We start from the raw sequence: 27,392 nt of genomic DNA on the forward strand, positions 1-27,392 counted from the left end.
CCAACGTGTATGGACTATCCCTGTCTACCTAAAGCTCCCCAGGTCTACCTCCATTTTTGAACATTGTTATCACTTCCCTTTTATTGTCAGCTATAGAGTCATAAAAATGTAACAATTCTGTATTATCAGAATGGAAGTTGATTTTATAGCCTCTCCAGAATGATTATGTGAGTCAGTACTGAGGAACCATGGTAGAATATAAAGTTTTAAAGGATTTACTATGAAAATTTGGCACTTTCATTGTCTACTAATACCTCATCGTAAGTAAGAAATACAAGTTCCTTGAAGGGATTTACTCTGTGTACCCTACTTTTTTACTTTTTTGTATGTGTGCTTTTCATACTTCTGATCCCTACCTTTGTGAGAAATCAAAATTGCCTTTTGGAAGTTGAAATTCATACTCCTCTTTTAAGTGATGAGAAAGCCCAGTGTCACCATGGGTGTGTGAGATGATGGACCTCCAAACAGACCACTGACACAACTCCAGAGCATGCTGATCCTATGTTCTTGTGAAAATCATCAGGACAATCCTCCACGGTAATTTAATTCTCAGAGTTATATTTCTAGTTTTCTGTAGATTGTACAGCTGTTTTGGTTAAAAAGACATAAAATCAGGATTAAATATTGTGATGGGCTCACTTCGGCAGCACATATACTAGAACTGAATATTGTGTCAAGGAATATAGAACAAGCAAGCCACCATGGTGTCAGGAAAAGCCAAGAAAATAACATCTTAAAAGAAGACATGTGCATAGGAAAACATCTCGTGAATAATACAACAAATGCCTCTTTGGCGGAAAAAATTCTGACCCTAAAAGAGATTATGGCAAGACTTTTAACTTGTCTGACTTCGTGCCCTCTTACTGGAAAAATGGGTGATTACAGGCAGGAAGTAAGCTGGTTGCTATTGGCAGAGCAGAAAATGAAACCCCAGCTCTCTTTATTGATTAACTTCAGACACATTTTTAAGATCACCAGTGCCAAAGCAGTTAGCATGTTGAATCCTAATTGCATTGGTAACAAATTACCACATGTGGTCTTAAATGATTTTAAATGACACAAATATGCTCACGTTCTGGAGGCCAAAGTCCTAAATCGGCATCACTGAGCTAGATGACCCGCAGAGGGAAAATCCATCCTCTGTGTCTTCTGATTTCTACTGGTCACCATATTGTTAGGCGCATGGCCACATCGCCCTAGTCTTCAAGGTCAACACCACTTCCAATTCTTTATTCACGCCACTTCTCCTCTATGTGTGTTGACTCTCTTCTGCCTCTTCCCTGTACGGACATATGCCATTGCTTTCAGGGGTCATCTGGATAAACCAGGACCACCCCATGTCAAAACCTTTAATTTACTCTCATCTTCCAAAAAAAAAAAAAATGCTTTTTGCAAACAATATAACATTTACAGCTTGAAGGGATTAAGACTTGATATCTTAGAGGGGGACATTATTCTGCTGGCTGCTAATTAACTACAGCAGATACTTAGCCATTTGTAAAAACAAGTCAACTGGATTTTGACTTGTTAATTTTTTAGCCTGGCACCATATGACAGGTCAAAAAGGACATGAAATGTAGCAGGAGAACTACATCAAATAGTTATTGGTTATGCCTGTCCAATATCCGTGAACCCCTTCATTGCCTGATAGCAAAAGACAGTTACCTACAAGCAGCAGGTCTGCTTTGCATTTCTTACACACCAAATCCGTGAGCTACACATAGTGCCTACCGGCTTTGTGGAGCTGCGTCCTGGCAGCAAGAGAACGAGCCTCTATTAGAGCTTTGCCAATGCATATGAATAGCATAATATGGTCACACTCCCCTGCTTTGAGGATCATGCTCTAAGTCAGAGTTTACGAAGGAAAAAAGTATCCACATGTACTAATTTCTCCCACAATTGCATTTTCCAAGATTCTAAATATGAATGATACTTCCACTCTCATCATCATGGTGAACATAGCAGTATTTTGATTGCACAAATGGGGTCTCAGAAAGAAAATCAATAAGGTTGCTTTAAGGGATATCAATTTTATGCCACTTCCCAATCCAAGAATTAACTAAATAAATAAAATCTATCAACTAAATAACTTAAAATCTTTTTAAGTGAGCTAAAGAGATAAAGGAATATTCTTTAACAGTAGTTATACGTGAAGTTGACAGTTCATACTGTATCAGTTTTAAAAGAACATAGATTTGCTTCCTTGAACATTTATTCTGTTATTCATTTATTCTGTTATTTATTCTCATCTATTATGAGCTGTTACTTGTTTGCATGTGTTTTTATATCTCCTAGAAAATTTATCTCAAAATAACTTAAACAAGCCAAAATTAAATAATAACACAGCCTGTATTTCTCCAAACTCGCTTACCTAGGAATATTGTAAATAGCAAGTCATAATAGCATAATGTCTTCCAAACAGTGTGTCTTCAATCAACAATTGTTTAGTAATTGTTAGTAAGCTACTTACTACACAAGGATAAGAATCAGCAGTTTAAGGTAAATTCACCCTCTGAGAGTTTATTGAAATCAATTCACATTAGATTAGATCAGCCATCTGCAGAAATCACTTTAAAAGTCACTGTGTCTACCAGGTCAAACGCAGAAAGGGCAGCTCTAGCCATCAAATCAAGGCTTGATAACATACATGGTTGCTTAGCATTTGTTGAATGACAGTGTCCTTTTTTATTTTTTCTGAGGAAAGACAACACTACTCATTAGGCTGTAGTTAACACAGAATATAGATAAAGGTCAATCAGAAGAAAAATTACTCGTCAGGCTCTTTCTGATTCTGTTAAGGGGAGGACATCCCCATTGGTCTGCCCAATCACCAGGAACCTGTGCATTGCTGTGGCCACTATGGTCCTTGCACAGTGGCCCCAGTGGTCTACACTGAGCCTCACTCGTCTTCCATGTTCTTTCAGAATTCTCCCAGTGGCCACTGTCTTCATGCCGACCCATGTCTAATGAGGAAAGACAGAGTGGCCTGTCCTACACATTCTGACCACGTAGCAGACACCATTTTATTAATTCAGAAGTCAGCAATCTGGTTTAAACCTTGGTCTCCTCCTGTGGTCAGTCAATCACAGAGTTGTCACAGATACACTCCTCAGGTTTAGGGACCTACAAAACTGAGCATCAGACCTCCAGATATGGGGTCCACACAAAGGTTCGCCCTCCGCAAGTCCCCATTCAAGAGGTCATCTGGTCCTCCAGGTCCCTACTCACCCCTCTTCATTGACACTCTCATTCGGTCATTCAGTCATGACTCAGGAATGTGGACTGAGTACCTACTGCGCGCCGGCACTGCGCTGGGAGGTACATCACCAAAATGATTTGCATGATCCCTGCACTCGTGGAGCTCACAGTCTAGAGCGCGAAGCAGTACTTTTAAAAACCGACTAACTGTATTTGTATCGTACTTGTTGCAAAATTAAGACTCCAATACTCCACGGTCCAAGACTGGAAAAGTGTCGCCTGGAAGCTGGAACCATCCTTGGGGGTGAACAGCCATCAGCCAGGAGAGTGCGGGAGAAGTTGATCAGGTGAGGAACAGAACACAAACAAGTACTCTGACATGGAACAGACTCGGGTGGGGAGAAGGAGAGTCTGGAGCTCAGTGGAGAATGAGGAACCCACCCCCCCAGAAAGCTGGGGAGGCAGGTCCAGGCCGGATGTGCCAGCCGAGCTAATAGGCCATGCCAGCAATTCTCTGCTATGTTCTAGATTCAACAAAATACTCTGAGGGGACCTCATCCTTGTAAATCATGTCAGCACACCGTTGGAGGATGTCGGCCACCACCAAGTCCTTGACCATCCACCTGTCATTGTGCCCTCATTTCTAGCAGATGAACAGAAAATAAAAACAAAATAGCAATCTCTCTCTGTTGCTCTTGACAAGCAGAAGTTATCATAAAGCGTAAAAGTTAGCATAAACACTCCAGCGCCATAGACTACAGCCAGCCAGCCATTGAGTTTTATTTGTCGAATAGAACATAAATGTCTTTTTTTTAATTTTTTAATTAACACATAATGTATCATTTGCTTCAGGCGTACAGGTCTGTGAGTCATCAGTCTCATACAACGCACTGCGCTCACCATAGCACGTACCCTCCCCAGTGTCCATCACCCAGCCACCCCATTCCTCCCACCCCTTCCCTTCCAGCAACCCTCAGTTTATAGAACATAAATGTCTTAAATTGAATTGGGATGCTTTTATAGTTGGCCGCCTCCCTCCAAGGTGACCTCAGGCCCCACCACTCCCTTCTGTCTTGCCTACCCCCATCTTTAGCTCTTTACTTTGGCTGCCTGGCTGCTGAGGCCTTTTGAGTCTGCAATCCATACTCACATAATTAGGCTACAGGAGGTATGCATCTAATTCCATTGACAGAAACCAAGCTGACAGGTTTAAAAAGAAGTAATTCTTAATTAACCCTCCTTGGGTCCCAGAATCCTTTGAAAACACGGTAAAAAATATTTGGGCCTCTTGCCCAGGTGACTACATGCACACGTACACACACACACACACACACACACATCTTTTGTCATAGAGTTTCAGAGGAGAACACAGAGTGTCCACAAACCATTAAGGAGACCAAGAAACCCCCAAAACAAGCACATGAGCCCGCTGAAGATGAAAGAGGCAGAAAGCAATCAGGAGGTCAGTGGCAGCCAACCCACTGGGCATTTTCCTGACGGAAGAGGAGGGGGACAGAAGCTGTGGCCGTGACAGAATCGCTAGTGACAGGAACTCATCCCTTCCTCAAGGCTACCTCCTTCATACGCAGTTCAACTTTTCCCAGAGTCCAGTAAAATTCTAGAAGAAAAGAGAATGGTTACGCCATTTGTACCCATCTCGCAAGGGCATCGAGAAAACTAAGTACCCTGGAAATATTTACAGGGGCGCTCTAGCCACAAACAATTGGATTTTGTCTGCTCTAATGATGACGGAACAGTCTTCCAGGTGGAAAAAGGAACAGCGGCAAATTGAGAATAAACATGTTGCTCCTTTCTGCAAACTGGCTTCTGCCCACTCTGAGCCCCGCTGCTGATACGGAGGGTTTAATCTTCTCAAAGGAAATACATTTACTTTTTTCCCTCCTGCTTCTTACTATCTGCAGCTCTCACTTCTTTTAGAAACAAAATTTAAAGAATTTCTGCAGTTTCCCAAAAAATTGTGTAAATGAATCTGTAGCTGTCCTACCGCTAAAGAAAATGTGAAAATACGTCTTGTGAGCTTTTCTCAAATGGCCCAACCTGAGGTACCACAATTCTCTATTGAAAATCATCCTTCCGAGATTTCCAACACAATTTGGGCAAAAGATCTTAAAGAAAGTATGTGTGATTCTATGTAAATCACGAAACCTACCCAGGTAAAACGTCATCCATCTCAGAACATGGAAAGTCACACACACACACACACACACACACACACACACACACACACATTCTCAAATTGAACGTTCAGCAGGCATGATGGAGTCCGCACTCCCTGAGCTACCTGGAACTTGAAAAGCTCCCACTTCACGGTCACATTTTAACTCAAGGTGCTGACCCTGGGCAAAGCACTATGCAAAGCACATTTCCACAGGACATGGTGATGGTCTAAAGTACCTACAGCAAGAGAAGACTAGCAAAGAAGCCAAGCCCTAAGCCCGCCAAGACAGCACCTCACAAAGGTACACGGTTCATGTTTCTTTTCTAGCACTGGAGGGATATTCCATGGGCAGAACAAAATCGAAATGGACCATCTGTCACTGCAGATTTCACTAAAGAAATACGTTTTCAGCAAAATGGTAAGTTTTCAAAAATGATTTCCAAGCAGCTTGGCATTAAGCACTGGAACCAGAAGTTCCTTGCAGAGCACACTTCCGAGTGAAGGACAGAAAGAAGATGTCAGCAAAGTCTTCATGAGGGAAAGAGTGATGTACTGCCTTCAGACACAGGACGTAGTGGAAAATTAATACAGAATGTTTGAGAAGCCAGGAGATGTATTTTAAAAGCCACATTCCAAGGTAAAATACTTGGGAAGGAAGGGGAGGAGAATCAAACGTCCAGAGCATTATGCTGCGAAGGAGAAGGAGAAGAGGGTTTCTTTAGTGAGGGGCCAGGTGACTAAGTTTCTCCAGGATTCTCAGACTCTGCGGTCACTGCAAAACAATGCGCTTTAAGAATTACTCACGTGCTTTGCTAAATACTGTGCGAGACGCTCATGCAGACCTCACTCCCCCTTCTAGGAAGCCGCTGTGGATGCACAGAGAGGACGGCTGCGAAGAATGTGTAGGACCCAGCAGGAGGAAGTAGCGAAAGCCGATCTGCAGAGAACGAAGGAGATGTGGGATTAAAAGTTGCTCCAGTTCTGGGAGGTGTGGGGCTATGATAATCCTGAAGTCTATAAGGAAAGAGTGAAAAAGAGGTGTTAAGGAGGAAATTTGAAGAGCATCAGACCCCTATTTGACAGTTCGTGTTCCTTTACAGCAGTGACTGAGAAGGTCCCACCACGAGTGCAGCTGGCCGACAGACCAGAGGAGATCAGCTCCCCCAAAGATGCTCCTATATTGTAGGAAACCTGTCTGCCTCACGCTCACCTGTGCCCAATCACCATGGTGACAGAGGGCCCGTAGGGAGGCATACCACAACCTCCTGAGGTCACATCAAGGGAGCAGCCCAATCCCTCCTGACTCACATGGCAGAACCTGCCCTGTGACCCCCTCTGTTCCCCAGTCCAATATCTGGTTCATCGACCAGCCCCTCTCCTCCACACCACAAACTCAGACTGAGGACCACCGTGTTCTGCACACTGAGGTCTTCTCATTCCAGCGAGGAACTCTGTGACCAAGTGACACTCAACTGAGGGAGGGTAAGGGGCCAAAACCGCATCTTATTCATGCAGAGTAGAGTTCCTTTCCCTTCTATATGCTCCTTCTCACAAATACTCAAGTAACAAAATACTAATAAAATGGTGTGCTGGAAAGTAACCATACTCAGGTACAGCCCTTGCACATTAAGACAAAATGCCCGGAGGTCATCAAGTTGTGCATGGATTGGAGTCCAGGAACCCCCACTTTGTGTACCCTGTCACCCCACCCAGGAGTCCAATGCATGGAGGGGAACCTAAAGTTGGCGGTCTTGCTTTCACCTAAGTGAAAAGTCTTGGTCTCAGACTAAGTAACCTAAAGTCGGGGCCAGACGCACGGCAGAGAGACAAATCCATCAATCAGATTTGATGTCTCCTGTCTTCCTCCTCGTTAGGTCCTGCATCTGTCAGCTGCACTGCAGGGAACATGGAAAATGCAGACCCTAGAAAATGAGGGGGTGTCATAAGAGGACTGTTTACAGGTGGACGGGCTGTAGAGTCCTCCCCTCCCACCCCACCCCCGAGGGCCTGAAGGGAAGCGGAGAGGGAAGTACCAGAACTTGAGGAGACAAAGCTGAAGGGAGGCTGGAGGATGGGTCCAGCATGTGGAAAACACCTAGGAAGGGCGGTGGGTGGGGATGAAGGTGATGAATTCCCTGATCTCAATTTTCTTGCCTCTGTATTAGTCTCCTATTGCTGCTGTAACAAAATATCGAACAAACAAACAAAAAAGTAGTAGCTTGAAAAGACACAAGTTCATTTCAAGTTCTAAAGGTCAGAAGTCAAAACGAGTCTTCCGGAACTAAAATCCAGGCATCAGCAATACTGGCTCATCCTGAAGACTCTTGGGAGAATGTGTTCCTTGCTACTTCCAGCTTCTGGAAGTGACCTGTCTTCCCCGACTCCCAACCCTGTTACACTGGTCTCCAATTCATCGTCACATCTACCACGTCTAGCGTTGACCCTCCGGACCCTTATAGGACCCTTTGATTAAATCAGGATAATCTTCCCCACCTGCAATCTTTAGCTTAATCATCCTTACAAAGTCCCTTCACCCCATAAAGGGAACATATCTGCAGGTTCTGGAGATTAAGATGTGGACACCTTTGAAGGAAAGGCCATTATTCATCCTACTCTTTCGGATCTCCCTGGTTCTGCCCCTCACTTGAACCTGCCCAAGGCCAGAGGGCAAGGATACTTTGGCTGCAGCCCATGGAGGTCAGCACCCTGGGCCACAGACCAGGGTCAGGAAGGGAAGACGTGCTCCAGTAGAGCAAACAGAGACCAACCAGTGAACCTCCTTCACCTCAGTGTCTTCAAAACTAAAGCTGGGGTGGCAGGGGTGGGCGGTGACCATCTATTTGTAAATGCAACTTAGACCCAGTACAGGTTACAGGGGATCTTACAATCCTGTTGGAGCCCCAACCCCAGCCATGAGAAGGCTCCATCTCCTAAACAAAAAATTTGGAAGAAAAGGAAGACCTACATTTTTTATAATGCAAACCCCACCAGGTGGTTTCCAATTTATCTCCATTTCAGAGGAAAAAGCAATGAGACCTCTTTTGCCCCATTTCAAAATTTGAAACATTAACATCAACTAGTTTTGCAGAAATCTCATTTCTTAATAATCATCATATTTGTGAAGGTCACACATACGTTCAGTTTGAATCAGCTAAATTTCTCTTGACAATTCACAACTCATCCTGTCCAAAGTATTTTCAAATAAAGTGACTGTTCTTGTTGATGTTCTCTGGGGTTGAGATTTTTAGTATTTGATGATGCATTATCCCCAAATTAAAACAGAGGAATGGTTCAAAGTCCATTCATTGAAATAAAGAACAGAACTAACATGGAGACTGTTACACTGAATTCTACAGTTCGACATTACATATACATTGTTGGAGTCTTCTGTTGGAGCTGCATGAACAATATACCACGTTCTAGCTTCCAGAACACAAATGGATGTCCTGATCGTTCTGGAGGTGAGAAGTCCAAGTCCAAGGTACCACCAGGACTGATTTCTGCAAGACCTCTCTCCTCGGCCTGCAGATGGCCCCCTTCTTGTTGTGCCCTCACGTGGCTTATTCTCTGAGTGTGAGTGTGGAGAGTTCTCTCTGGTGTCTCTTCTTCTGCAGACACAAGTGCTGTGAGACGAGGGTCCCACCGTTAGAACCTCCGCTCGCCTTAATTAGCTCTTTAGAGGCCTCATCTCCGAACACTCCCAGGAAGGGTTAAGGCTTCAACATACAAGTTTACGGGAGAGGAGGACAGGACACGGTTTCGTCCATAACAACTTGAACAGTATATTTGTGGCAACATAGAGCTTGAAATAGTGTCTATTGGGACCATTTCATCCAGAAGGGTGATTTCCTACAAACAGTTGAAAAAGGGAGAATAAAATAATTAATCGTGATTATCTGAAAATTGGACTTTAATGCACCCGTGTTCCATTGGCTCCATTTTCTCCCAGTGGATTCACACTTGAGAACTTTTTCTAAAGGACTGAAAGACATGGAAACCGTTCCACCATATTCAAAGAAAGTATGGTAAGCTCTCGGATAAACCAGTCCATTTCTTTTCAGGAGAAGTGCAAAATAATGGTGTCCGTCTAAAATTAATTTTCCATCTGACAAAAAGACAAACAAGAGACTAAGTGCATTCACAGGATTGGGGGGCACAGTCTGCGGCAGAGAAGCCACCGAGGGCCCCGGTCCTGTCTGCTGAGCACCTCCTATGTCTCCGGTACTGGGAAAGGAGCCGTAGAGTGATACCCACTCGTGGATCTCATCCTCCAGGGAGAAAGCACAACAAGCAAGAAAACAAGCAGACTGCAGATTGCAACAGAGTCTGTGAAGGAAATAAACAGGACCAAGGGTACAGAGCAGCTGAGTGAGGGTGCTCCAGAATGGCCAGGCAGGAAAGACCTCTCTGGGGCAAGAACCAAAGATGGAAAGAGCTGGTCCTGCAGAGAGTTAGGAAAATAAAGCAAGTGCCAACAGGCAGATGGGAGCAGAACTTCGGCACTGGAGGACCAGGGAGGAGGCCCTTGAAGCTGGAGTCTCAGTTCGGGCCAATCCCAAGGGACCTTTCCTGTTGTCTTCTCTTGTCTCCTTGGAACAATGATGACACCAGGCAGCATCTTCTCTAATCTCCTCCCAAGGCGATAACTGGACATTAAAACACATTTTGGGGGCCCAGAGACAGCTGCAATGTGACTCTGGGATCCCTTCCCTGCCATGGTGCACGTGGAACCATTCCTCGAGCCCTGGGGGGAGATACAGGCTCCATGATGTCATACCTCACACTACTGTGCTTGGGTGAGCAAATGCTTCCGGCTTCTGGGGCCGTGTTTGATACAATGCCCCGAACCACATGACAGAGCCGCCCGACAGTCGCTGTCCTTCCCGACCACCTCCGCTGGCAAGGAAGGGTCTTTCACTCCACAGAAGTAAGAAGCAAGCCAGCACACTGACAGCCAGGGAACAAGCCTGCCACGCAGACCATCCTCGGGGCAGCCTGGTTTCAGACCCCGGAGGGAGACTACGGTCAGCAATGCCCCCTCCGTGACATCAAGCAATTGAAAGTATTATCCCCGTTACTTTTCTTCTTCATGTTATGTGAGTCACCACACAGGCCGTCTCTGGTTTTTGAGGTAGGGCTCCATGATTCTCACTTAACTTATGATTTTATGTTTGTTATTTTAAAGCAGCAATTTTTAGGTTGAAGTTACTTTAGACCACCGTATCCAACAGTTTGGGAAACACTACTCTAAATATAACATAATTTTCGATCCATTAGCAAATGCCCTTCATCTATCTGTTCCTGTCTCGTACATATTAATTTAAGTCTCTTCTAGTTATGAGAAATTACACGTTTTCATGCCGTGTCTTTATCACTTGTCAGAGATCAAACAGAGCTAATAAGGGAGCGATGCCACTACTTTCCTGTAAGGAAACCAATACGATAGCTGGCATCCAAGATGTGTTTTGTCCAAAAGTAAAAGGTCAGAGAAAAAGGCAAAGCCCCCTTAAGAAGAGATTTGATGAGTGTTGAATACAGATAACACCTTCCAAATCAAACACTTTCACACCTGCACACAGTTCCAAAAGACAGACCGTAGCTACTTGTGCTCACAGAGACAGGAGAGCCCTTTTCAAAACTTCAGCTGGACCAGGGGAAAGCAAGGGTAGGAAGTGGAGGGTACCTGTTTGCTCACAAATAAAAGTAACAACTCAAGCTAGAAGACGTCAAAGGGATTCAGGGATGTCTCTGAGCAGCCAGTGGGAGACGTTTAGCCAGGACACAGAAACACATGGGAACCAGCAGGAGCTCTATGTACAGTTGTGGCGAATGTGCACTATACAAATGGCCCTGGCCAAGGAAGCAACCGGTGGAAAGACAGCCCGCTCCTTCCTATAATCTGTGTACTCTGGCATACAACCGCACTTGCCTGAGTCCGCGGTTTCCACAGGCCGTGATTTTGCTCCCTAGGGGACAACCGCACCATCTGAACAGATTTCTGATGGTCACCACAGGGGCAAGTGGACACCAAGAATGCACTTACAAACACCTTACCTGGGACAACACCCCCTTACAACAAAGAATCATCTGGCCCAAATGTCCGTCGTGCCCAGGCTGGGTATCTCTGATTTAAAGGGATGATGCTTTCTAATGTGCACGGAAGCAGAGCCCAGCGGCCACGCCACGTCCTCGCAGGCCTGCGCAGCCCTGAATGGAAAGCTTGTGCTGATTTCCTACAGAAAGACGTACGAGGGACGCCTGGGTGGCTCAGTAGGTTAAGCGTCTGTCTTTGGCTCAGGTCATGATCCCAGGGTCCTGGGATCGAGTCCCACACTGGGCTCCCCACTCAGGGGAGAGCCTGCTTCTCTCTCTGCCTCTGCCCTGCCTGCCACTCTGCCTGCTTGTGCTCTCTCCTGCTCTCTCTGACAAGTAAATACATAAAATCTTTTAAAAATAGAAAGAAAAGAAAGATGTACGAGTCACAACCTGGGAGCCGGGGCTCTGAATCCACTGGGCAGATGGTCCCACGTGTGCCCACCGTAACACCTGCCCCTTCTGTTCATGGAAATGTTACCGATGGCCAGTTACGAGCTGCTCACTGTGCCGGGAGGTGAGGAACAGAACAGTCCCCACATTTACAGGATGGTGAGGTGTACTCCACGCACACATGTCACAGCGTCCCCCTGACTCTCGGGCCCAGTCTGAGTAGAGAAGGAAAGAACAGAGAGACAAGAGAGAAAGAACTAGCTAGAACTGTTCTGTTTACAGGCAGAAAGAGCTCTGGAAGGAGACAGAACGTCATTTCTACCAAGAAGATGAATAGAGCCGATGCCGGAAACACCACTTTTCATCCTGTCATGTTATGAACATGGAACCGGGTTAAACAAAGACTCGCATGTGCTAGGACAAAAAGGAACACAACCCACCAGCCTCTGTGTGTAGTGCAACAGGTGTGGGGTTCGGAGGCGGACACTGAGCTAAGCGTCAGCAGAGTACCACACCCTAAAGAAATCGAGCAAACAAACCAAGTGCACGCCGGAGATTAATTCTGTTGTGTGACGGAGAAGGAGAGCCAGCCGCCGCGAGGGGCCGGTGTTTGTCACGGGTTATGCGTTCCGTTTCTGTGCACATGCAAACCGCTCATCGCCGATCACACCCTCTTCATTTGTTGACGACGTATTTCACCAGAATGTCAAGACTGTCCTCGGTGGTAGCGGTGCCTACAGCTCCTTAAGAACAATCACCTACGAGCGGCTCCGGGAATTTTTAACACCTGGAGAAGGCGACCCACGGCCCTTGGCCACGTGGCGCAGCAGGTTGGATCCCCAGAGAAGCTGACTCCCCAGGAGTGTTAGTAGTAGTATCACTGTGCGCGGTGTGAACAGAGCAGGGGATGAGGTGGAAGGGAAGCGAGGGCAGCAGTCCCCTGGGGGCAAGCCCAGAACAGCGCTGCTGGCCCCAGGGAGCCCCACAGCCGACGTCCCAGTGCCTGCGCCCAGGAAGGCACCTGCAGCCGCGCTGAGCTCCGAGGGGCTGGGAGCAGGATACGGAGCCGGGCAGCGGGTCAAGGAGTCCATCCCCGAGGGGCCCCAGCAGCACGGCCCCCGTCCCCCAGACCCTGCACACCTGACTTCATGCTCCGAATGGCCAACAAGACACCTTTATGATGCTAAGATGTTCCTGATTCTCTCGGATGTTTTTATTTGTTCATTCAGTCTGTATTCCGTAAGCACCTGCTATGGGCCGGGGGCTGGAGAGGCCCAGCTTCCGTGAAGCAGACTTTATTCAGTGGCCACTGTGTGTCACGGAGTGGGGGCTGGCGGAACACGCGTCTGGCTGCCACAGCTGGGGAGGCCGAAGTCTGAGGCGCCGGCAGATCCAGCGTCTGGGGAGCGCGTCCTGGGCTACGGACGGCGTCTTCTCCCTGGGTGCGGAGACATGGAAAGGAAGCCAGTTCTCTCCTCTCCTGTTTCCTCTTCCTCTTCTTTCTCTTCCTCTTCCTCTTCTCCTTCTCCTTCTTTTATTAAAACATTTTGCAAATTTGCTGTCATCGGGCAGAGGCCACGCAGATCTTCTCTGTAGCCTTCTGATCTTAACGTACGTGCCCAAGCAACCACTCCCCCGTCTCTCCCTGTAACGGCACGAATCCCATCACGGGGGCGCGACCCTCATGACCGTGTCACCTCCCCAAGCTCCATCTCCTGACACCATCCCTTTGCGGGGTCAGGGCTTCAACCCCCAGATCTGAGGGAGACACACCCCTAGTCTGTAGCATCAACTCACCCCACCCACAGCCAAAGAAACACAACCGCCTCCTGCCTGAGATAGTCCCACAGCCCAGTTAACATTAGAGGATACGGAAGAGTAAAATATCTGCGGTCCAATTAGGAAGCAAAGAAGGGTCAGGAGAGGAAGTGGGTGGAACAGACAAGAGGAACCCACCACGCGCGTGGACCTGCTGTTGCGGGAAGACGGGAGGGTGGGGCAGGCGGAGCACACGAGGCTTTCGGTCCAAGTTCCATCTAATCTGCATGCAAACAATGAGACCCAAACTTGACTTGACTTTAGTTTTTCCTCATGAACTGAATGCCTACTTTCCATGACTTCTGGGGAAGACTTAACTAAGGTAAGTCCAGAGCAGGGGTCCATGCCGCCCGCGGTCACGTGGCCGAGGGGGCCCACATCACCCTCACTAGCACCATCGCCGGCCTGCCCAGTGCTCCTTCCCAACAGTGCCGGGCACGCAGAGCGCTCACATAAGCCCAAGGACATATTCATTGGTCACAACGATCCTAGAACATAGAGCCTATGGGATGGATTTATTATTACTCATGGAGTATCAGAGAACCATGTTCTGCATAGGAAAAGACCCTTTTCAATTCCAGTGTGACCTGAAACATACAGACAAAGGATTTTGGGGTAAACCATGTCCCTCCCCTGAGCCGTGGGCAGGAACTACAGGCAGCAGGAGGTTCTGAATGAGGGAGCCCGGGCGGCTCAGTGGGCGAACCATTTGACTCGATTTCAGCCACAATCATAATCCCAGGGTCGTGAGAGCAAGTCCTGCCTCAGGCCCCATGCTTAAAATCCCAACCTTGAGAAACTCGGGACGCTTGAAAGTTTCTGCCCATCGGAGTTCGTGCCTTGGAAGCCAGAAGCAGAGCTCATGCTCAGAGCCGCAGAGCCAGCAGAAACTCGAGGACGAAGGTAGTGCTGTCTCCCTTCCCCGCGCTCCTCTAGGCTGTTAACTCTGTGAGGCTGACCCGGGAGGGAGTCTGCCCCCAGGAGGTGGGCATGTGTGTGCACGTGCGTGTGTCTGTGCAGGAACGTGGCTGCCGTTGTTACTCTGAACTCCACTGCACGTCAGTCTTGCCACCGCAGAGTTTCTGCGCATGTATCTTTTATCTTCCTCAGTGTCTGAATTTTAAAACTACGACTCCAGGAGTGCTCCAGTGTGACATCGGAGCTCTGACGACGGTGGTCCTCGGTGTGTCGACGCTCGTAGTGAAAAGTCAGGAAGGAAATTTCCTGACTGCCCACGACAGGGAATGCATATGTCCCTGGTCTCTGGCCTTGTTTTTGACACATTCTTAGGACATGATGTTCCATCTGGGGTCACAAGGGAGCACAGCAAGCGGGTCGCTGCCCACATGCATCACGGGCGGGCACAGAGCAGCGGGCTCGAGGCGGCACAGCTATGGCCAAGGTGGGACACCTCCCGTGGCTGCCTGGCCTAAAGCCGACACCAGATTCTTCCTACTCCTTCAGCTGTTTCCCCATTAAAATTTCCAGTTCAACTCAGTGAGCCTCTTCAGCTCCTTGGTCTTGAAGAGCACACGCTCATCCACCCATCATGCCGTTTTTCCCATGCGTGACCCAGGGAGGCTGCCACACATCACGTCTCCTGCCCCCCACTTGCCAACTGAAGGCTCTTGCAACGAGGGACCCCACGGCCTAGTCCAGCCGAGGCCTGGGCTGCAGAAAGCGGGCTCTGGATCCGTACGATGCCTATTCCAGTGTCAAATACAAAGTACGCACCCGCTGCTCCCCAAACTGCCTCCCAACTTTGTGTCTGAGAAGAGAAATGGTTAATAAGACAACAAACGACTTGAAGAACACCTCAGAGAATCACACAGTTAAAAGAACAAATTGGTACTCCAAAGAAGGTAACAGTTTTACACCCCAACTTTGGCAGTGGACGGAAACGTTAATAGCGTGAAAAATTAGGTGTGAGCCTGACATTTGGGGGTCAGGAGGCTCGGTGTGAACCAGCCTTTCAGAGGGACATAAATCCTTACCCAGATCTCCTCCGATATCAGCTCTGCCAGGGAGGTAGCCCGTAAGAGCTTCGGAGTGAACTCTCCATTACAAAAGTCCGGCTTCACTCCTGTTCAAATCCCAGTCTTGGAAGACACGGCGGCTCCTTAAACATTTCAGTCATGCCCAGTCCTTTCCTGAATTGTCCTCTCTTCAGTACATCCATTTTTTTTTCTCTAATTATATTGATTTTAGCAAATTGCAGTGTCCGTCTGAGCTGATTTTCGAATACGAAAAACCTTCGATGAAAGGGAAAAACAAATGCATCGTGTTCCGGCGAGACGGGATGCATGAGTCTCCGAAACTGCCCCCAGCTTCCTCGGGAGAGAAGCAGGTCTTACGGGCAAAGGGAAAAGCACCCAGCCAAATGATGGGACTCTGGAACATAAGCAGCCACCTCCGCTGCGGGCCGGCGCTGCTCTACCCCTCGGCTGTTCGTTCCTCTCCTTGCCTGACAACTAGGTAAAAACCAAGGGTTGGAGCTGTATTTGCAATTTCTAGTTTATGTCTCAGAGGGAATCGGGAGACAACTCAAAACCGAAGTGATGTTTTAAAATCAAATACAGAGTAATTTCATCAGCCATGGGGAAGAGCCTATGCCCTGGATGGAAAATACTTGCTTTCCTTTTTAAAAATGGAAGACATTGGGGCGCCTGGGTGGCTCAGTCTGTTAAGCCTCTGCCTTGGACTCAGGTCATGATCCAGGGTCCTGGGATCGAGACCCGAGTCAGGCTTCTTCTCAGCAGTGAGGCTGCTTCTCCCTCTCCTTGTGTGTGCGCTTTCTCTCTCTCTCTCTGTATATGTCAAATAAATAAATCAATCTTAAAACACACACACACACATACACGCGCACACACACACGACCTTTCTGTACATGCTTCACAGCCACCGTCCAAGAGACCAACCACTCCCAGTGCTTAACCGCCCCCGTGTGGCTCCCGCACAGTCCCGATGGGCGGCATGCTGTGGCCACCTGCTCGCTCACCTGTGTGTGCACTTACTCATTTATTTTAAAATACTTACCGAGTGTGACTTGAGCCCCAAGTCTTTGCTCAGTACTATGCTAGAGCCTGGTGGCGCAGGGAAGAGAATAAATATGGTCCCTAATCCTCCAGGAGTTCCCGCCCTCCTGAGCAGGACTTGTGAATGGACCTGCCCAGAGACACACACTTTTCCTCCCCGGCCCGCCCCGCTTACTCCTGCGATGCCCCCATTCTCTCAGCCACGCCGATGGGAGCCTGGAGTGGACGCTGACCCCCTCTCTCCCTGTCCCAGCAATTGTGAAGGCCAGTCCCAGAGCACCTGGACCCCATGGGCCTCCCGCAGGTTGAATACAGAGGCTCCCTGGCTGGTTCTTATATTCCTCCACTGCCTTGATGTCCGATTAAGGATTGTAAAACGGAGAACCCTCACAGCCTGGGTGATACATTCCCCGGCTCCCCCACGGACTCCCCCACTGACTCCCCCTTGCACAAAACCCCAGGTAACCTCCTGACCCCTCTCTTCCCCACTGGGTGAAAACAGAGCGAGGACAAAGACTTTTTCTTTCTTGGCTGGGAAGGGTTGCCCGAGAAGACCCCAGCACCCCTTTGAGTTGTCTTCTTTGTCCTGCTCAGAACAGCCCAAGGCAGCCCTCCGCCACCCCCGACGGCCACACCTCCACCTAGCGGCTCACGTGCTTGTGCTTCCTGTTTAAAGTCTGTTTTTAAAAGGTTTCACCTTCGGGGCACGTGGCTGGCTCAGTCGGGGGAGCATGTGACTCTTGATCTCAGGGTTGTGAGTTCAAGCTCCAATGTGTGCCGAAGAGCTTACTTAAAATACAAAAAAATGTTTTTAAAGGTTTCACCTTTTTCTAAGGTGACCAAATATGACACCATGGGATGGAGACATTTTTATTTTTAAGTAACTATAACCCTCAGAATGGACTCTCACATGCACTTTCTCAGACTCCTGCATTGTCTGAATATGGCACTCCTGCGTGTGTGTGTGCACACGCACACATATTTGCTCACATGTGTTGTTTCCCGTATGCTTTCTTCAGCAAGCCTTCCCCCAATCCTGCAACAATCCTGCAAACGCATTCTGCAGTTCTGGGCGGGGAAGCATCTATCATTGATGACCTTCCCGGGGACCTCTCCCACTTCAGGAGCTCAGCATGCAGGCGAGCCAGTGCTCACAGGCAGAGCAGGATGAAAGCCTTGGGCAAGTCTGGGAAGGTCTGTCCTGCCCTCTTCTTCCCCTATAGGGAGCCCAGTGACATTCTCCGCAAGCTCACCTCCCCTTCTCAGGAGACCCCTCTGTTACCACGCTGGAGCCCACCATCTTGCAGACATGAGGACATTGTCCCAGCAACCCGCCCCCTCCATCCGCTCCTCCTGACATTGATTTTTCCACTTCCCAGATTATTTGCATTGGACTATGATATGTTGTGTTCTCTCCCATCCTAAAAAGTAAGCAAACCAAAACCCATAACCTTTTCCCCTCCAGGAAAAGCCCCTTTTTTCTGCTCTCCTTCATAGTAGAAAAGGTTGTCTGAAAATAGATGCCTACTTTCTCTTTTTAAAGATTTTATTTATTTATTAGTGAGAGAGAGAGAAAGAGCACAAGCACGGGGAGCGGCAAAGGGAAAGGGAAAAGCAGACTCCCTGCCAAGCAGGGAGCCCTACATGGGGCTCAATCCCAGGACCCAAAGGCAGACACTTCACTGACTGAGGCACCCAGACGCCCCTATTATCTCTGTCTTGAATTCCTTCTAGTCTTTCTTAAGCCCATTTCCATCAGGATTTCCCTTCCACTGCCTCCCCGAATCTGCTCTCACCACGGTCCCCAGCAAACCTGCACTTGGACCGAACGCATGTTGTCAGCTTCTGACTTGGTCATCAGTAGAGTCCTCCTCCTTGAAAGGCCTTCGGGCATTAACTTGGGGGACCTGGCCAGTGCGCTGCTCCTCTGAGGTGGCCTGCCCTTGCCTGGGTTCTCCTCATCACCCCAACCCAGGCTGCACTCTCCAGCCCCCTCCGTTGTGCTGACGAGTCCTGACGGTGCCTCACCTCAGACCCCTTACCCAGCTGGCCGCCCTGCGCATCACAACCGGCGTGTCACGGGCATCTCAGTTTTAAGGTGCCTGAGGCCTGCTCCATGCCTCCCCGAGCCCGCCACACTTCACAGGGTCTGCCCTCCGGACTGTGGCATTTCTATGAGACCACCCCAGCTCTTAATCTCTGACCTCAATGTCCCTTACCAATTACAAAAGGACAATAATGCCGCCCATACTCAAGAAGGACACTCCTCTCCCGTAGAGGCTAATTTGGGTCAAGAAATCATCTTGGCCTGAAGGTCAGAAGAGGGAGGGGGTCACAGTGCACCCCTTATGAGGTGTGGCTGGATCCCCTCAGCCCCGGGACAGGAAGACAGAGCAAGTATTTGAATCTCTCAAGTACGTGAGTAACAAAGATCAGTCAGCAAAGACTTCTCATGGGACTTGAAAGTGAGCATTTTCTTAGGAGCACTACATATGACCAGTTTTGGACGTTCCCTATGGTAAGAGACATGGAGGTAAAACTATTAGTCACCCAAGAGTATATGAAATCAAATAGGAGATAAAGCCACACAGAAAATACTGGGAGTACGAGTGAGCTTTCCACAACCCCAACACTGACACAGCTGTGCTCGTTGAAAAAATATATCCAAATAATTTAAATAAGAAAAGTGACGATGAATTCTCAGCATGACTCCTGCTACAGCTGGTGTAACATATTGAAGTGAGTCTCTCCTTACCTGTTGCTCTGCAAGTGAAGAAGGAGTCATCAGAGCATTATAGCCCTATAATTGGTATTTAGGAGCGTGACCCAAATGGCAGCCTATGTTCCCAAAAGCCAAGTAAAGCTTTCCTTCCATAAACTGTAGGCTTTCTAGAAATTAAAGGACCTATAAAATTTCTTTTAAGATCCTTCTCACATTTCACACAGAATAATGATGACGGTCATCATGTACGGCGCATCTATAATTATCTTCACAACAGAGATGCGAGTTATTATGTCCATTGGTGGAAAAGACTGAGTTTAGCCAATGCAACAGAAAGTTGTAGGACCAGCATTTGAACCCAGGTTCATGACCTTCCAACAAAGCCATAATGCCTCTCTACCTCAGACAAGGAATCAGAGAACAAAAGAAGAGACATATAGAAAACAGCTAAAATTACCAAATTAGACAAATTAAAAACTGTAATGTTAAATTAATCAACAAATAAATCCTACTGTGGGATCTTTAGATGAATTTTAGCTGCCCTTTCCAGCCAAAGGGCCACTCTTGAAGCTCCCTACGGTATTGCCATGCTCTGTTAATTTTTATTTTAATGTCTCTACTTTGGTGTGCAGCCAAAGTCATTTTCCTTGGCCAAGGATTAGTTAATCCTTGTATTTTGTGCCAGAAACCAATGATAAATCACATAGATTTTGCACAAAATTGCCTACTTCCACATATCAGACTTGCATATGAATCATGAAGCTTCATCAGAGGGCCTTCCTGGTCCCCTCAGCCTGACTGAACTTTTGACAGACTTCTCCCTAACTTGTCTCCCTGACCTCCTTTTTCTTAGAGCATTGGCTTTAGAAACCTTTGCACTGTCAAGTCTTTCTCTGCCCCTTGAGATGTAAACCATCTGCAACCCAGGGCTGTCCTTCTCCAGAACCTAGAGCCCACCCTCTGAGATGGAATCATCCAGGACCACGGTCCCTGTGTCCCAGCCTCCCAGTCTCTGTGGGAGAAGCTGACTTCTCTAACAGTGCCCACTGGCAAACAAGGATGGTCAAATCTCAGTGACCAAACCACCGCTGAGGCCCTTCAGTGGTTTGCACCAGCTCCCCATTTAACAACCCCCCCACCTTCTGTCCCAGTGGAGTTGAGCTCAGTCTCTTCCTCCAACTCATTTCTCAGGGAAATGAGACTGTATCCCTTGGATACAGTCTTCCTTGCCTGTTTAACCCTGTCAGGTTAAGTTTTCTATGACAAGCAAAGGGAATCTAGACGTCACAAGATTCCAGAAGGGAATCAGGGGTGGAGGCGCCATGATGCTGAAGAGCTGCTGGAGGCAAGTGCCTGCTGGCTCGGCATGTCTGTCAGACGCGGATATTTAAACTCAATCTGTTAAATGTGCCATCCTTTACAAAGTCATTTTCTGTAAAAACAAACTTCTGAAATTCACATCATTATAAACGTCCAGCCCTTTGGGAAATACCCAAGCTCATTTTAAATCTCTGTCCAGTTTATTTTCAAGCCACTATGTAAGCCAAACATTTTAAGTCGTGTTCTGGGTAAGCCCACAACACCCATGCCACCCATGTGGCATGGCCACATCAGGAGCACAGATTAAGAAAGAAAAAGAACAGTGGAAAACCCAAAAGACTCCACTCCAAAACTGCTAGAACTCGTACAGGAATTCATTAAAGTGTCAGGATATAAAATCAATGCACAGAAATCAGTTGCATTTCTTTACAATACCAACAAGACAGAAGAAAGAGTAATTAAGGAGTCAATCCCATTTACAATTGCACCCAAAACTATAAGATACCTAGGAATAAACCTAACCAAAGAGGCAAAGAATCTATACTCAGAAAACTATAAAGTACTCATAAAAGAAATTGAGGAAGACACAAAGAAATGGAAAAACGTTCCATGCTCATGGATTGGAAGAAAAAATATTATAAAAATGTCTACACTACCTAAAGCAATCTACACATTTAATGCAATCCCTATCAAAATCCCATCCATTTTTTTCAAAGAAATGGAACAAATAATCCTAAAATTTATATTGAATCAGAAAAGACCTCGAATAGCCAAAGGAATATTGAAAAAGAAAGCCAAGGTTGGTGGCATCACAATTCCAGACTTCAAGCTCTATTACAAAGCTGTCATCATTAAGACAGTATCGTACTGGCAGAAAAACAGACACATAGATCAATGGAACAGAGTAGAGAGCCCAGAAATAGACCCTCAACTCTATGGTCAACTCATCTTCGACAAAGCAGGAAAGAATGTCCAATGGAAAAAAGACAGCCTCTTCAACAAATGGTGTTGGGAAAATTGGACAGCCACAAGCAGAAAAATGAAATTGGACCATTTCCTTACACCACACATGAAAATAGACTCAAAATGGATGAAGGACCTCAATGTGAGAAAGGAATCCATCAAAATCCTTGAGGAGAACACAGGCAGCAACCTCTTCGACCTCAGCCACAGCAACTTCTTCCTAGGAACATTGCCAAAGGCAAGGGAAGCAAGAGCCAAAATGAACTATTGGGATTTCATCAAGATCAAAAGCTTTTTCAGAGCAAAGGAAACAAAAGACAACTGACAGAATGGGAGAAGATATTTGCAAATGACATATCAGATCAAGGGCCAGTATCCAAAATCTATAAAGAACTTATCAAACTCAACGCCCAAAGAACAAATAATTCAATCAAGAAATGGGCAGAAGACGGAACAGACATTTCTGCAAAGAAGACATCCAGATGGCCAAGAGACACATGAAAAAGTGCTCCATATCACTCAGCATCAGGGAAATACAAATCAAAACCACAATGAGATATCACCTCACACCAGTCAGAATGGCTAAAGTCAACAAGTCAGGAAATGACAGATGGTGGCAAAGATGCGGAGAAAGGGGAACCCTCCTACACTGCTGGTGGGAATGCAAGCTGGTGCAACCACTCTGGAAAACAGCATGGAGGTTCCTCAAAATGTTGAAAATAGAGCTACCCTATGACCCAGCAATTGCACTACTGGGTATTTACCCTAAAGATACAAACATAGTGATATGAAGGGGCACGTGCACCCAAATGTTTATAGCAGCAATGTCCACAATAGCCAACCTAGATGTCCATCAACAGATGGATGGATAAAGAAGATGTGGTATATATATATACAATGGAATATACTATGCAGCCATCAAAAGAAATGAAATCTTGCCTTTTCCACGACATGGATGGAACTAGAGGGTATTATGCTGAGCGAAATAAGTCAATCAGAGAAAGTTAATTATCATATGATCTCCCTGATATGAGGAAGTGGAGAGGCAATGTGGGGGTCTTAGGGGGGTAGGAAAGGAATCAATGAAACAAGATGGAATCAGGAGGGAGACAAACTGTAAGAGACTCTTAATCTCACAAAACAAACTGAGGGTTGCTGGGGGAGGAGGGTGAGGAGAGGGTGGTGGGGTTATAGACATTGGGGAGGGATATATGTGCTATGGTGAGTGCTGTGAAGTGTGTAAACCTGGCGATTCACAGACCTGTACCCCTGGGGATAAAAATACATTATATGTTTATTAAAAAAGTAAAAATAACCTATATAGATATATGTGGCCTTGTACCTCCTACATGGCTATACATGAATGAATAAATAAATACAATCAGGAAGAAAAAAAAGAAAGAAAGAAAAAGAACGGTGTCAGCTAGGGAACTGCGTAAACAGAAGGAGGGGGAAAAAGAAAAAAGAAAAAAAAAAGCACACTATCAGAAACCCAGGGGGAAATAATCAAGGGCAGGGCAGGAGGAGTAGATACTTAAGGGATTTGATGAAATGTAAGAAATTCGATCTCCCCCTAAATTACCCCTTTATGGCAGAAAGAAAGAAAAAAGGGAAACGTCAAAGAAGGAGTGGTTTGCTTCTTAAAGAGCAAGAGTGGGCCTTGGTAGAGAGCGTACGAGCCCCTTCCCTCGACGGTCTTGCCGTTTCGCCACAGACAGCAGGAAAGAAAGGAGAAAAATCGGGAAGCAAGGAGCAATGATGTCATCATGCCAGGTGCTCAGGCAATTAGGGACGAGGCCAGAACAAGAAGTCGGTGCTCCTGATTGCCCTCCAACGTCTCAGTCTGTGATCCACGGCCCCTTTCTGCCAATAGAGTTAATTACGGAGCGCAGGGATTATGTTCTTCCTCCCCACATTTCCTTGGCAATTTCAATTACATAAGGTGTCTTTACTCCAAGTCGAGTACTTGCTGATCATAAATCAAGTTCCTGCTGATCATAAATAAAACTCTTAATAATCTAGACTCGAAGTGAGATACAGTCTCAGCCCCTGTGGCTTTAGGAGCCCTGGAGAGTCCATTCAGTTCTCGTTGTGCTCCAGCACGAGGACTCGGTCGTGCAGATCGAGCCCTGGCTCTTCCCCTTGTGAACCTGTCCCCGGGGTGCCTGCTGCACACATCCGCAACTCCGTGGGCTCAAGTTTCACTGTCATTATTTCAAAATGCTCCTATTACTTGCAGATCCTTGAGTCAATGTATAACTGAAAGCTCAATTCAATTTAAGAGCAAGAAGAATAAAATTCCCCCCAAAGATGCGGTGGGATGATAGGCAGCGCAGAAATGTAGAGAGATTGGAAAAGGTCCTAAGAGGCAAAGAAGATTAAACACGGGGAAGGTTAGCTTGAAGATACGGACAAAATCCAGAAAGAGCTTTGGGAGAGAATTTCCCTAGAACACCTGCTTCCTTCCGCTCCAGGGGCACCGACCGGGACCCACGGCTCCCTCTGACCTTATCTGTCACTATGGGGATGGGAAGGGGGAGCCCTGAGCTGGTGAGCCAAGCTCCCTTTTTGGCTTCCGCCTCTCATTCTCTTCAAGTCATCTTCTGTGAGTTGCTTATCTCCCCTCTTTATCAAGTTACCGGCTCCTCTTCAATTATTTTTTAAAATTTGACTTAAAATCCCAGCTGTATTGTTAGGGGTTCTCTAACACATTAGTAAAGTAAAATCCCTCCCTGTCATAAGCCGCTGGCTCACTGCAACGAGCTGTATGCAACAGCTCCCATCCAAAGCCCATTTGAATGAAGAGCTAGCATCCCAAGGTACACTCTGCTCGTGTCTCGTGTGTCTGTGTGTGTGTGTGTGTGAGACATGCGGGCATGTGCGTGGCCATGCCGGAGAAGAATTCCAGCCACAGGGCTCACTGATTTGAGAAGTCTTGCCCTCCACAGTTCTACTAAAAGTACCCGAATTTCAGAGTTCCTCCAAGCCCTTCCCTTTATGTCCTTGTGGAGTTCAAGGGGACAAGCACGAGAAGGGTTCTCACAGCCCTGAGGATGACACTCTCCCACTGATCAGGGAGTTCTTGGGTAAGTCAGTTCATCCCACCTGGCCTCAGTCTCCCCTTCTATGACACAGAGAAATACCTGTGCTTTCTCTGCCTCAGAGATGCTGTGCATGTTCAGAGACACACTGCAGATAAAAATGTTATACCCATGTAAGCTATTATTATGTAATTTAGATGTTTTCTACACCATCAAAACTCCTTTCTGAGAGCTGCTGGCTGCTCTCAGCGACAGCCAGGCGTAGCGTTCGTGAGTGTAATTGGGCAGTGAGCCATCCTGCTTCCTGGATTAGTGTGTTTTTGTTTATGAAGAAGTTCCCGATGTTTAGAATTTTGTTCTCCATACTTGCTAATTGGCTTTAAATGCTAGTAAAGAAAAAGCTGCTACTGACAGCAAATTAAAATTGCCTTCATTTCATTTCTTTTGAAGCCTTGTTTACCCTAAGAGAGGATTTATTTTTTGTTCCACATTTTTAACACTTTTCTTTTAATTATGTTAGGTGGTAAAAATATAAAGAAAAACATGGTTCGATACATAAGTTCTTGGGCGTTTTGAATTCCATGAGAGTGCATGTTTGCGTATATGTGCACACATGTGAGGATGTATAGGTGTGTGGTGTGTGTGTGCACATGTGTGCAGTGTGTGTGCATGTGTGGTGCACGTGTGTGAGAGTGTGGTGTGTGCGCTGTGTGTGTGCACTCGTGTGCATGCATGTACCTGGGTCTGCGTGTGTATTTGGCAACATTCTGGATGGTTTAAGGCCATTTTAAATAGCCATAAAGGGAATATTTTGGATTTATTAAGAACTTCAGCCCCTAGGTTTAATTTGAAGTTTGAGGTCCCAAGTTAGCGCTTCTCCAGGGTTTTATACCAATTTGGGACAAAACTGCCCTCTGTCATGATAACTTCTGAGGCTGGAAAGCAGCTCCCAGGTCTCCAGGCCTTGGCTTGTGCACCACCGCAACCAGACACAGCTTCGCCCATGCTCCAGGCTCCAGGGAGCACGCCCACACTGCTCGGCCTAGCAGGCAGCAAGCTCTCAGTGAGTACGTGGCTGTGGGCAGCGCCCGCATGCCGGCAACTCCTGGCGAGCCCTCTACTCACAGCCCTCCAGGGAGACGCGGAAGCCGGAGCCGCCCTGGTCCTGCTACATTCCCACTGGGTCGGGCCGCCCGCACAGAAGGAGCAGCCAGTTACTCCGTCAGCCGGTGTCTCGGGGACCCTTGTGGAAATGACCTCCTCTCGCAGTCTTAGCACCGATCCATCTACTTCCTACCTCCTGACACATCTCCGTGTGAAGGAGACCCTAGTGGCCAGCCCCCCGCCTTACACACCTTCACCCCCCCACACACACCAATCCTACACTGGAGACTTCAAACCCCAAATCTGTGGGGATGGAAACCCTCATGCTCACTTTCACTAAAGACAAGAGAACTGGGGACAAAGGTTTGACATCACGAGAACATTAACTGAAAAGCAATTATCCAAATCAGTGGCTGTGGAGAAAGGCATCAAGGATTAATTAGGATCTCCTCTTCATGCTACAGAGCGAGGGCTACCGCGGGGCTGTGCGAGCGAGGGCTCTGGGGGTCACGGAGCCTGATCTCTGAGCCAAGCCCATTCACCAGCCACGCTGTCACCTCCCTCCCTTGGTCTCCTCAAAGTGGGATGAGAAATGAGAGCGCGCCGACGATGGCCCTCAGAACATTCCACGGTGAGCAGCACGCAGGCGCTGAGTGCTAGCCGCCCACAGGGCACCAGTCCGGCAAACACCGGAGCAACCAGGACTCACGGCATAGGGACAGGTGTGAACCATGTTCTGTGCTCCCAGGACACACCTGAAGGTCAGGAACAGAATACAGGGCTTTACCTGCGGAAGACCTGGCGGGTGTCGGGCGCCCACTGCACCTGCACACGCGTTACTGACGGAAATCGCAGCCCACCAGTCAGGCAGCTGGTGTCATCCCATGTTTGCCCCTCAGAGGGCTTCGGACATTTGCCGGGGACCATGCAGCTCCTGGGCTGTGGAGCAGGGCTGCCGACCCAAGCAGACCTTGGCAGAGCGGGAGGGTCTGTTGTACAAAACATCCGTGGCTCCTTCTTGGCCCTCAGTGGAAAAGCGGGTGTGACTCATTGAATGACCACCGTTGTGTGGAACGCCCAGATCCCCGCATCTCTTCTCTTTCTCCTTCCTTCCTTCCTAGCTTCCTTCCTTTTTTTTTTTTTTCTTTTTTTTTTTTTTGGCTTCCTTCCTTTTTGGTTCTGTTTTGTTTTTAGTCTGCTTTCTTTAACTCTCCGTTCCCTCCTCTGTGAAACAGAGACAACATTCTTCCTGCCTCCATACACCAAGGTTTTTGTGGGATCTGAAGCGAGTACTTGGGAAGATGTCTTTGCTTTGGTGGGGGTATGGGATTATTTTGTTTGTGTTTTGTTCTGCGTTTCCCAGTAAGCTTCTTTGGCACCAAATCCACCTCTGCGAGGTCCTTGGGAAAGCCCTGTTACAGGAGGTGCTCTGGGACTGTCACCAACCTCAGGACCAGGACATCCATTGGTCGCCAGCAGACACCTGGCTCTACGCAGACTGGAGGGCAGGTTCAGTCCCCACCTGT

This window comes from Mustela nigripes, chromosome 18 (assembly GCF_022355385.1).
Source record: "Mustela nigripes isolate SB6536 chromosome 18, MUSNIG.SB6536, whole genome shotgun sequence".
Classification (NCBI taxonomy): domain Eukaryota; kingdom Metazoa; phylum Chordata; class Mammalia; order Carnivora; family Mustelidae; genus Mustela; species Mustela nigripes.